The sequence below is a fragment of the Falco rusticolus genome, chromosome 3 (genome assembly GCF_015220075.1).
Source record: "Falco rusticolus isolate bFalRus1 chromosome 3, bFalRus1.pri, whole genome shotgun sequence".
NCBI lineage: Eukaryota > Metazoa > Chordata > Aves > Falconiformes > Falconidae > Falco > Falco rusticolus.
In genome coordinates this window covers 94236696-94249284 of record NC_051189.1, presented here as the reverse complement: position 1 = coordinate 94249284, position 12589 = coordinate 94236696, and positions in this window count along the sequence as shown.

The following is a 12589-nucleotide window of genomic DNA, read 5'->3' as shown; positions in this document are numbered from 1 at the left end:
AAAAAATAATCCAATATTACTCATTCATTCTGTTACTTTGTATTTACAGATAGGAAAAGGGTAAAATATTTGACTTTGGAGTCACTGCACATAACAACTGATGCTTAAATAAGATACCAGCTGTATCTACTGCAGGATCCCTTCTTTGTCAGGAGGGAAAATGAATTGTCTTTAAAAATAATAAAGTCACTTAGATCTGAGTTCTATAAAAACACCCATCTTTCTCCAAAACTCAGTGTTAGCTGAGATAAATCTGGCTTCCCTGCTTTCTAACAGCTAGGCTTTGTTTACTGGGAGGGGAAGGGAAGAAAAAAAAAAAAAAGAAGAATGTTTTTGATTTATGTTCCTGCAATCACAGGATGGGGAAATAGAGTCTTCAACCACAATCCCCAGTCTTCAGAATGAATCATTTGCTGGTCATACTTGAGTGGTTGCCGAGACTGACTTACCACAGTCTGAAAGAAAATTACTTTTCAGAAAAATGTTTACCAAAAATGCATGTTAAACTCATTCTGCTGGCTCTCCACCATACTGGAGGGAAGAAACCAAAAATATACCTCTCTGTGCAGAGGATGTAACCTTAAATATGAAAGAATTCAGCAGTCCTCCACGTTGTATATCCAGCCACTGGTCAATCCCAGTGGAAGCTTCATGTTTAAGAGTCAAGTTGGGACTTTTTTGGAGAAACCAAGGCAATGGAGTGGTATGAAACCTTAAGCAGCATACTTGGCTCATCGCTATTGTCAAAAAATGCAGATTTCTCGCATAAGAAGATGTACCCACATCACCTGGTTGCTAGTGTGCCTCTCACAAGAACATTGACAGGAAAAAAAGTATAATTTCAGAAAAGAAACAGTGTTTGAAGCAAGAAGCGATCCTCAGTTTTGCCAAAGATTCTCATGCTCATGCTCAGCTGGCAACTCAGCCCCACAGAGCCGCTTGCCCGCTCCCCCCTGGTGGATTGGGGCAGAGAATGGGAAGGGTAAAAATGAGAAAATTTGTGGGTTGAGATAAAGACAGTTTAATAGGCAAAGCAAAAGCCACACACACCAGCAAAGCAAACCAAGGGATTCACTCAGCACTGCCCATGGGCAGGCGGGTGTTCGGCCATCCCCAGGGAAGCCGGGCTCCATCACATGTGACGGGTACTGGGGAAGGCTGTCTCGACGGAGGGAAGACACAGTCACTCAATATGAGTGATCAGCAGACTTCGTTTATTGTACCTTACAGTCACCTTTTATGCCTTGTTATAATTAGCTCATACATATTACAAAAGTTAAGCTCATTATTGGTTAGTTGCCTAAATACCAAGCCCGCCCCTAGTTTCTCTTCTGTAGTTTTCTGTTCCCACCTGCAACATTCTTTTCCCACCAAAATCTTCCTGTTATTGTGTAACAAGGACAGCCAAAGACAGTGTATTTTGCTTTACTTCAGATAGGCTGAGAGCAATGTGCATTTTTGTTCAGCCAGCTGGACTATGTCTATGTGACCCTTTTCAGCTAGCCAGTTATCCACAGAAGGCAAATGTCTTAACTCTGAACATCCCCCCCTTCCTTCTTCTTCCCTCCATTTTATACGCTGGGCATGACATCATGTGGTCTGGAATACCCCTTTGGTCAGCTGGGGTCAGCTGTCCCAGCTGTGTCCCCTCCCCACTCCTCCTGCCCCCCAGCCTGCTCACTGGTGGGGTGGGGTGAGGGGCAGCAAAGGCCTTGGCTCCGTGTCAGCGAAACATCCCTGTGTTATCAACACTGTTCCCAGCACAAATCCAAAACACAGCCCCATACTAGCCACTGTGAGGAAAATTAACTCTATCCCAGCCAAAGCCAGCACAAAGTTGAGCGCAGAAACGAACATATATAAACAAAATAACTTTACACTTCCTTTGGCAGTAACGCATCCAGCATTTATAATTAATACTACTATTAATAGCTATGATTGGTTCTTTGAAAGCTCTAAACCCTGGTTCAGTCCTTCCTAAAGATCAAAGGTGGCTGAACCTCTCCATGCTCAATGAAGGATAATGAATTTAAGTTAGCCTTTGCCAGGGGCTAGGAGTGTGAACATGAACAGTTCTTTTCCCTTTTTTAGTATTCATTTACACAAGTCAAATTCTGATCCCATTTATAATAACATAAATCCAGGATGACTCCCTTGCAGTCACTGGAGTGAGCTCAGATTTACTGCAGACTCTGTAAATAAGATCAGAATCTAGCCCACATTTGATTATCTTGTCTAACAAATTACGTCCCTGGATGAAATTAAAAAAACAACCCCCAAAAACCTCAGACATGGGAATGGGCAATAAAAAAGGTAGCACAGAGCAGCTTCTGCACCAGCTGTAAGGTCCCCAGGAAAGGGAGGTAAGTACAACCTGAGGAACAAACCTATTTCTTTATGTTTTTCTGGAGATCTTAAATTCTGTCAAAAGTATATTCAGCTCTGATAAATCGTAAATATACTGTAGACTTGCTCCATTTCCTAGGTGTGTTGCTGATTGTTAGTAATTTACACTCAAGATATAGCAACGATTTGCCATTGGCTTGGGGGAAATTGTTTTGCTGCCTATGATTTATGGCTATGATTTGCCTAAGAGTTTTATGAGGCAGTTTTTCCTGAATATGCCCTCAGTGAAAGGCCCCCAAACAGAGGCGGCTCACAGAGACCCTCAGACACTGTCTTATTTCTCCTTCACCCAAATAACATGAGACTGTTCAAATTTTGTATTACTTTCACTCTTCTTTCCCTTTGTCCAAAAAATAAAATAAAACCATATCATGAGGCACAGAAATATTGACACTATATTGACTGATTGCTAGGTTTTCATATATATCGTGATCAAGTGACCCTGTTACCAGCTGTTACTACTGCTATTAGCACATGCACATCTGGGTGTGATATATCACAGCATTCTCAGAGACAGTGATGTATCAGTCAGTCTGGGTAACACTATAAGTGAGAACCTCCACCCAGGTACACCTGCATCGCAGGGAAGGCACCTAGCCCTTACAAATTCGGAAGGTCTGATGTTCAGGAAAAAAATTCCAAAATCTAATTTCTGAGTGTTTTAAGCAATTATTAAGAAAGGTTCATTTACATTTCTAAAAGTACACCCAAGGTGTTGCCAAAAATCTAATTTCTGAGTATTTGAAGCCATTATTAAGAAGGGTCCACTTACATTTCTAAAAGTACGCCCAAGATGTTGTGTTGCCTGTCACTGCTGAGTACCTGACTGGGAAACACCACGGCTCACCGGCCATGTTTTAAACCTCACTCATTACAGGACTCAGAAACAGATCTCAACATATGTCTGTTTTCTGTAAACTAATTCTTTCTCTATATTTTTATTATTTTATTCTTGGCAGATATTTTCTCTACCAGTTATAATTATTTTTTGTGAATGTACGTGGCCAAAACATTATCTGGATATTCACAGATGTTGTAGATTTCATTTATTTAGCAAATATCATTATGCTATTGATTAATTTTTATTGCTATTACATTAGAACTTCTGAAGTAATGGGATCCCATTATTGTGCTGGAACTTGGAAAACACAGAGCAGACTAATTCATATCCTACATAGTTTCGACGCAGTTGCACGCTAAACTTCCCAAAGTCAGCACCAGAACTGCAGCAACCAACCTAGCAGTTGCTTACTCGGTTTGAACACTTAAATGGATTTAAAGGTTACAAGTAATTTGTTCCAAAATTTTTTATCCAGATCCTTGTTTTGTACATACATTCACAAAACTTTCCATAGTGACTAGTGACACTCAGTGGCTCATTAAAATCACTTTCAGTGACCCTGATAATCAGGTTATAAAACCCAGGTGATTTATAAGTGTGTCTGGCACTGGAACACCAAAACCTAAAGCACTTAAAATCGGCACTGTAAGCAAGAGGACTACTACACTGCATGTTTCACTTGTTTTGTTAGCACGTTAGGTAGATACATAAATCGACAAGGTTCCCAGATAAAGTGTCATGCACGTTTTCTGGCAGAAACAGGGTAACAGTGACGAGTCTTAAGGATATTATTTGTTATGCAGTATCTTGCGCACGTCTTGGGCATCCCGCTTTCCTCAGCCCCACCGTACTGCTTTGTAACCTGAGATGTGTCATTTCACCCCCGGCTTCATGTCTTGATCTCTGTCAGCCTACCTGCCCAGGTAACAAGCTGGTTGGGCAAGATCCGTCACTTCCCATAGGTATCCAGGGAGAAGCCACCTGCTCAGTTGATATCCTTGACTCTGGCATTGAAAACGGGTAATAAACTGGAAGGCATAATTGATCTTCCACTGAAATCACCAGTAAACCTCTCCCTTGCTCCAGAGGGTTTTGGATGAGGTCCATCCTCAGCTGCTGTTCTTAAGAATCTGACAGGAGACCTGTCAGAGAAAGAAAACCAGTATATGAGCCAAAACCAGAAGGGAAAGGTTCCTCCCCACACAACTCTCCTTCTCTGCACTTGAGCATCCATCTTCCACTATGAACTCTGCAGCCCATCTTTTCAGCCATTATTTTCAGGAAATATATAATTTAAAAGAAGGGGAATAAGCAAGGCAAAGAAAAAATTACCAAATATGTTTATTCTATGACAGACATATAAGTCTTAATCATCAGATACCATGTGCTGCCTGAACAGCCATTTTCCAGATCCTCAGAAGAGGACTTCATGAGCTGGACCATGCACCACACTGCATGAATGATTCAGCACCTCCTCAGAGTTTTGCTTTCATTTCTGCTTGACGGTCAGATTTCATGTTTAAACAAAAGAAAATGTTGATTTATATATTGAAGACACATTTCTATAACCTCAACACTATGCAGCCTTTGATCACACACCATTCACTTTAGCTTTTAAATATAAAAACTTTGCAAATATCAACCCTTCTCTTACTTCTGAGCTAACAGAGGCATTTTGAACTGTGGCTGAAGCACTTCCTCCCACTTTGATCCCAACGATTTTGCCCATAAATTCAAAGTCTGAAATAACGAAGTGCCACTGGGTTCTCAGAGTGTAAGTCTGAGGTTTAGAAGGTACCTGAGCTTAGTAGCTGAACATCATAGGGCTGATGGCTGGCAGAGCTGCGTAGGAGCACAGCGTCCAAAAGCCCACTGGACACTGATTTTGTTGCTATGCAGTAAAATTACTTGCTTTTGGTTTATTTGCTTATTGCCATGAAGCCTAAGGGAAGTTAGACATCTAACATTTATCATTAGTGCAACTTGCATAGTGGGAAGAAACCCAGCTCTCTCTTCATGACCACAGAAACCATGGTAAAACAGAAGATGGCACCTTTTGCGGTGGCCTCCCAGAGCACAAACGAGGGCCACCACTCAAGTCCACACTGCAAACACCGTCTCTTCTTTTCCCAGATTTAGCAAGGAACACATCTACAAGTTGCTGCACTTGCTCAGCTGAGGAATGGAAGGACTGTGGTTGGCAGACTAGTAAAAAGCCGGTGGTATCTACCAGAAGAATCTTCGGGATTAAAGGATCATCAAATATCAAAAGGATCAAAGCAGGTTAGTTTAGGAATACATATGAATAGCAATGATCCTTGCTGCTGTAGATGAATGCAAAAGAGGGTGGAATTTATGCTGAGATTTCAGACAGGCTCAGAAATTTGGCTTCTTATATACACGTGTTATTCACTTCAGCAAGTCCTATTTACATTAATTGTTTAAGGAACTACCCTTTTCCTTAGAGGAAATACTACATCATCAGACAGTAAGAACTTGTTCTTCATTGTGCTGTCTTTGCAAAAGTATACTCCCAATTAGAACTTAACATTTTTCCTAACAATACTTGCATAAATAGCAGTTTGACAAATCAAGTGTAAATAAAGAGCTGTTGGGCCTACCAAGATACTAAGTGCTATATGCCTGGGTTCATCTACACGCCTATAACCACAAATAAAACAGAGACGAGAGTACATTCCAATAAAAATTGATGCTATCAGCTCTGAATATCAATTCTATATACGTATTTTTAATTTACAGTCAGTGGTAAACCACAAGCTACCTCCAGCTACCATCCATAAAGTATAGTTTTCTATGCTAGGTATGCAACAAATTCATTTTGAAGCATGTCTGAACTTTTTTGTCATGAGCATCAGACTGAATGCCTGTAATAAAAATGACAGCTAAATAAGAATAAATGGTTTAACGTTAGCAAGAAATAGGGCTTTGCTGTTTCACCTTTGATGACAGAATCACAAGTTTAGCTCTCCCCTGAAGTTAAATGCAATGTTCTCCCGCATCAAACCTTTAGCACCTCTTTTTTCCAGGATTGCAGCAGCCCAAATGTAATTTGAGTGAATTCACGAAACACACTTTGTAAACAGATATTTATTGCCTGCAAGATAAATAGTCAAAATGCATCAGATTTATTGATGCCCTGGGAATATGGTATTATGGCAGTTTAGAATGGAACTCTGAGCAAAATCACTGCAGAAACAGACTGTGGATCGGTCTATGCATAGAGCAAAACAATACAAAAAATATAAGGGAGACATAACTAAGCATTTGGGATAACATAACTGGACCAGATGCACTGCAGATCTGGTAGCAAACGTATTCAAACAGAAACATGCACACCAAGTGCCTGGAATTTTATTTATTTTTTTTTTAAAAAAAAGGTATTTTATACCCCTGAGGAAGAAAGAGAGAGAGACTTTTGCAAAGAGGAGGGGAATAATCTATTCTACTAATGCACTTTGGCAGGATAAGTAGTCAGACACGTTTCAGTGAGTGAGATTTAGAGAACAGTGAAAACTTTCTAACAGTAGGAACAGTTAGCCTTAAAAGAGGTTGCCTAGAGAAAATGTGGATTCTCCAGTTGAAGGTTTTCATTAGGATATTAAACAAGTATCCATTGAGAACAATACAGATAAAGTTGATTCTACTTCTTGATACTTCTCAGCCTTATTTTCCATTATTCTATGAAACGTCCATGAACTGCTTTTTAAAATCATCAGTAGAATTGTATTTTACATTTTAAAATAATATATGAAAATCTTAATGCTGCAGAGTGGAAACCATTTGGATTTCACTAATTTCCTTTTACATATTTTTCACTGCCTCTAAAACCAGGCAATTCAGAAGTCTAGAAGTGGTCATCCTAACAATTATACTACATAACTCTCATATGCAGAAGACTTTAATCTGTCAGTTGTAGACCAGGTAATTTACGGTATCCTAATACCACAGGGCTGATACAGACAGATATTTTTAGTATTAAGAGGATCAGACAATGACTGCTTCTCAAGAAGTACCTTTTATGGTGCCTTCAGATATGGTATTAGCTCACATATATCAATCCAGAACCATTGATAAATCTGACTATCTGTATCTTCTATTGATTTGATTAGTTACAAATGCTGAAATCTAGAATAGCTCCACTGTTAGGAGTTAAAACATGATCGCAGAAGAGATTCTAATCCAATAGTTTTAGTTGGAGTATTTGTCAGCACAAAGATCACAACTACACCATAACAATTTCCTTTCAAAAAGCACGGAGGAATGACACAACAGAGAAAAGGCACATGGAAAAGAAGATTCTTGAAAGCTGAATGGGGGTGTACAAGAGAACATCACACCCAGCAATAGATCACTCCTTCAGCGCTAGTGGTATCACAGACCTCTTGCTGGGCATGGGCAGAAGCATACGTTGACGCACACACACTAAAAATATGTTTCTATATTTTTTAAACCTGCCAAACAGCCTCCTAATTGTAATAGTCTGAGTTTACTGGGAGTTTGATCTTGTCACTGATGCAATATTTTTAGAAGCCCGCGTGAGCTATACGGTGTGCATATAGATGTATCTCACTGCATTGTACACACATGCAGAAAGCAGCCTGCAACAACACTAGAAACTCCTATCCAACCCCCTCTCCCCACCTGAAACATTCCTAACAGCAGGAATCCTGTCCTCTCCAGTCCATATAAAAGCTTGCCTCAGATTTGGTGTTGATTTTCTTGACTCTTCCAGTCTACCATGCTGCATTCAGCATGTAAGTATGCACTTACTTCTTGTCCATTTGTTTACTATTTTATCTTTCTGTCCATTTGTCTACTATTTTATCTTTTAAAATATGCTTTAAGTACTGATCCATGTGAGGTAATTAAGGATATTACGTACAGATGTCCATTTCTAACTGTCCTCATTATTCCCAGGTTGCAAAGACCTCTTATTTTAACAAGCACCTTGATAAACATTTAGCCAGGTCCCACAGGAGTTTATTACAGAGCAGTTAAGTTGCCTGTGCTTCTGAAAATGCCTGAGGTTTGTCAATAAGTATTTAGAATATTCAGTAACCTATTTTATTTTTTTCCCCTGTGTTTCCTGGATCATGGTGTCTCCTTTTGTAAATTTTACAGGGATTAGGTACATTTTGTATCTGATGGAGCATCGGCTATAACATCAATGTTTAACAAAAAATCTTTACCATTTATATTCAACCCCCTTCATGCGGGTCAACAAACCCCCGTGGAAGATGGCACCTTACAGGTGTGACTGAGCCAGACTGAATTTGAACGGGGTTGGCATCATTATCATAATGGCTGTCCCTACCCTCTTCATCCTCAAGCTATACATTTACTTACCAATTATTCATTGATCTATAATTGTTATGTGACAGCAAGACTTGGAAAACTGATATGTTGCATTTTATAACTATGGTCTGGCCACAAATGAAATTTCGTGATGAAGAGTCGATTCAGTACAGACAAGTTTGGACTGTCACTTACTGCATATGGCAGGGAGACATGAGAGGAGTACGCACCGTCCGACTTCAGACGGCACAGTTAGCCAGCCGGGCCAGCCATCAGCAGAGAGAAATCATTCCCTTCACAGGGCCATGAAGCAGGATCCTGCCTAAGGTACTCCAATACAGGTCCTCCAGGATAACGTATCTTTTGCTACCAGTTAGAGAAGAACTCAGGGGTAAGTAACTAACAGTGTACTACCCTCGGTATGCTGCACAACAGGTCTGAATTTCAGTCAGATCTTTAAAACAGGTTAGAGATTAAAAGCTGTCAACAGCCATGGCTTCCTAGAAGACATTTCTCTCTCTTTCTTCTTCTGCTTGACCCTGAAAATCATTTCCACTCTTGTAACACCTGACGTGCATGCAGACTTCTCAGGACAGCTCAAGCTCAACCAGTATGTAAGCAGACTGTTTGTTTTGAATTAAAGAAAAACTTCCTTGAGTCATTCCTCATAAACCAAACAGATGAGATTAAAGGAAACAATGAATAATCTCCTTTGGCTTAAAAAGGGCAATGAACAAGTGCCAAATAGATTTTCACTGATACTGCAAACTGATTTGAAACAGGCTGGCCTGTCGTGGCAGACTGGTGTTCACTGCTGTGGAATTACATCAGGGATCATCCCCTATTGCCTAGAAACTGCCCTTCATAGGAAAAGTGTCTATGCTAGCACTGATTGCTTTAATGAGAAGCAATTCAGAGAGGTTTGTATGCAAGGGGTGGTTTACAGAATGGCTCCAAAGATTTCCCCAGTTAAGGACTTTTGACCTGCCCCGTAAGGTGCTCACCCTGCTTAAGCAAGCTCCATAATCCTTCAGGATGCCTTAGCCAACAATCCTTCCTGTACACCTGGAAGGTGCTTTCCACCTGTGAGCAAAGGTGATGTACGTCAGCCAGCTTTTTGCAGCCAGCTCAGCTCCCTGAACAGAGCACTTCCGAGATTCCGAGCAAGGATACAGCTTTTGAGGAGTCAGGTGGCATAAAGATCCTCCTACAATATTCTGCAGTTTAGATCAACCCAACCCACGAGGAAGCAGGGGGATTTATAAAGAATTTTTTGACAAAGTTTTTATTTAACTTAAAACAAGCAAACAGAAGCAGGATTCAGCAAACCACCTGGGGTAAAACAAAAATCTTCCAACTATCCCATCCAGTTTGAAACGGACAGCTCAATGTTTTTTTAAAAGACTCAAAATCCCCTTTATCTTTAAAGATATTGGTGAAGACAGAACTGAGCAAAAGTCAGAATATAGCCACATTGCGCTAACAGAAAAGAAAAGAAAGAAAAAAAAAAAAAGATACTTAAAGCCGCTGAAGTCCTGACCTGGCTCACTTGTCCCCTGTGCCAGTGCCTGGCCACTTACTCCAAGATGGGGAAAATCCACTTGTGCATAAAGAGTCCCTTGATAGACATTATTTTGAAGAAGGACCTTGTGATTGAAGGGAAGCAGAAACACAAATTTAATACATATATTTCTAGTTTCTCTCTTCACAGTGTCACTTTAAGACCCTTTCCTTTTGTTTCAGTGTCATACACCTTGATGTGGGACCAGAATGGGAACTGAAATGCCAACTGACTGGAAGAAAGGCTGTGCTTCTGCTGCTCCTGACCACACCAAATGCAGAAGTACAAAGGGCTCATTCTCTGAGCCTCCCAAACCCATTTCCACCCCAAAGGGCTATAGAAAAGCCTCAGATAAACATCCCGATCTTTGATTGTTTATTCAAACTGAACACTTCACAGGTTTTTGGAGACTAGCCCATCACTAGAGGGAATAAGAAAAACTTTCCATACCCGGAATTTGAGAGCTTTTGTCTCCTTCACGGCCATGATCAAATACCTTTTTTTCCCTTTCTTATTTTCAGATTTCATCCAGCAGACAGAAAAGCAGACAAGTACACTGTTTGATTCAGGTGACTTTTCCTTTTAGAATTTACACAGATGAACATAAACAAAACCAAACAATTTATAAGTGCAGCCCAAACAAATCACACAAAGAGGCTAACACACTAGGTCACATTCCATTCCTGCAACAATTTTACCCAAAACAGATGTATAACTAACCTTAGAAAAACATGTGAGCCCATATTTTAGCTGCTGGTTAAGAACCTCCTGTGCAATCTATTCCTGTCAAGGGCAGAAGTAAGATACTCCAAACAACAACAACAAAAAAGCGAGTTTCAGAAGCATACATGCAAAAGTTGTTAACTTCCTCTGATTCCTCAGACATGTGGATAGTGATGGCTATTGATTTTAAGGATATCCAGCGTTTGAAAGTTGGTGGGTTTTTTTTTCTTCTACCACTCTTCCCCATCCCAAGAGCCTTACATGGACCATGATGCTAAGATTCAAGCCTAGGACTATTTTACCACAATCCACTAGACTTTCTGTGCTGCTCTCGCTGACTCCCAGATCATAGATGTGATGCTGAATCTAGCCAAAGATGCTTTAAAATTCTGATTCCTGCAATAGCTGCTCAATGAAAACTTGACATTTCAAAAACTATAAGCTAGGAAGCTTTTTTTTTCTTTTTTTTTTCTTTTTTTTTTAAAGGGAGGGGGGAGGGGCGGGGGAGAGGGAGAAAGAAAGAATTTATTATGGACCTGTCTGGAAAGTACCACAGGATAAATTCTGGCCCACCCTCCCCTCATTACCAGCTCACTGACAGGTGAGCTTCAAGGACAGGCTTCACAAAAAACAATCTACAACATAGGCATGGGAGAGAGAATTCTCCCTCAAGGAGCAAATTCCTTCCTCTGGGCAGGAGCTGATAAAAGTGTCAAGAGGCCCAAGAAACACAGTTGTGTGCTGTGAACAGTTTTGGTATATGATCCTGGGCTTGGCCAGAAGAAAGGTCTAGATGATCTCTGAAGGACTGTTCATGGTTTTATACCTCCACAAACTCTTTCCCCATGGAAAGAGAGGACAGCAATTGACGGGGGCCAGAGGGAGTGCGAAGTCTCACATGGATGCCTGTGAGCAAAGGTGCAAGGTATGGTCTCTCAGAAATATATAAGGATAAAATCTTGTATCACAGCAAATTAAATAAACCTACATTTTATCCCAAGATTAGACAATCTGGACATAAGGACTAGCGTGGCTTTTAGGCAAATCAAGTTGAAAGGCAGCTGTCCCAGCTCAATATGTATTGAACTGGAGAATAAAGATCACTGAAGCACGAAAGGCATAGCATAAGAGTGGCTATGAATCTAATTACTTAAGTAATTGCATGAAAACATACCCCACCCTAGAAATAAGCAATGGCATTTTTAAAGTAAACTAACATATAAGGTGTCAATATATGATAATCAAAAATATGTAGCATTGCCCATGGATTTTGTAGGATCAATACATCTCTCTCTTCCAGTGGCATTCTAAATTGCTTCCTTTGTATGGGTCTCTATATCATCCCTTAACAACTTTCGCTCTGCTCCCCTACAACAAGCACGCTGAGCTGCCTGGCGGTGGTGATTCCCTGCACCACAGCTCTGTCCTCCCAAGGTGGAGATCCCGCTGCAAATCCAAGTGCCCGCTGGCGTCTCATGGCACAGGTCTCGCTCTCTTCTGGGAGGGTGGGAAGGAAGATCTCGCATCCCTGTCTGTTACTGCTGACGATGTAATTTCTCTTACAGCCAAGCTTTTCTTAGTTAAAAGAAGAAAAAAAAATATGTTTTTCCTGTTCCGATTTTGTTGAAGGCACGTTACACATACAGCATCTCTGCAGCCAGACAGCATAACCACACAGTTGAGAAACAGCCCTTCTCCAGTGCCTGAGCTGTCATTTCAGGCTTCTTTCCTTTCCTTCCTCT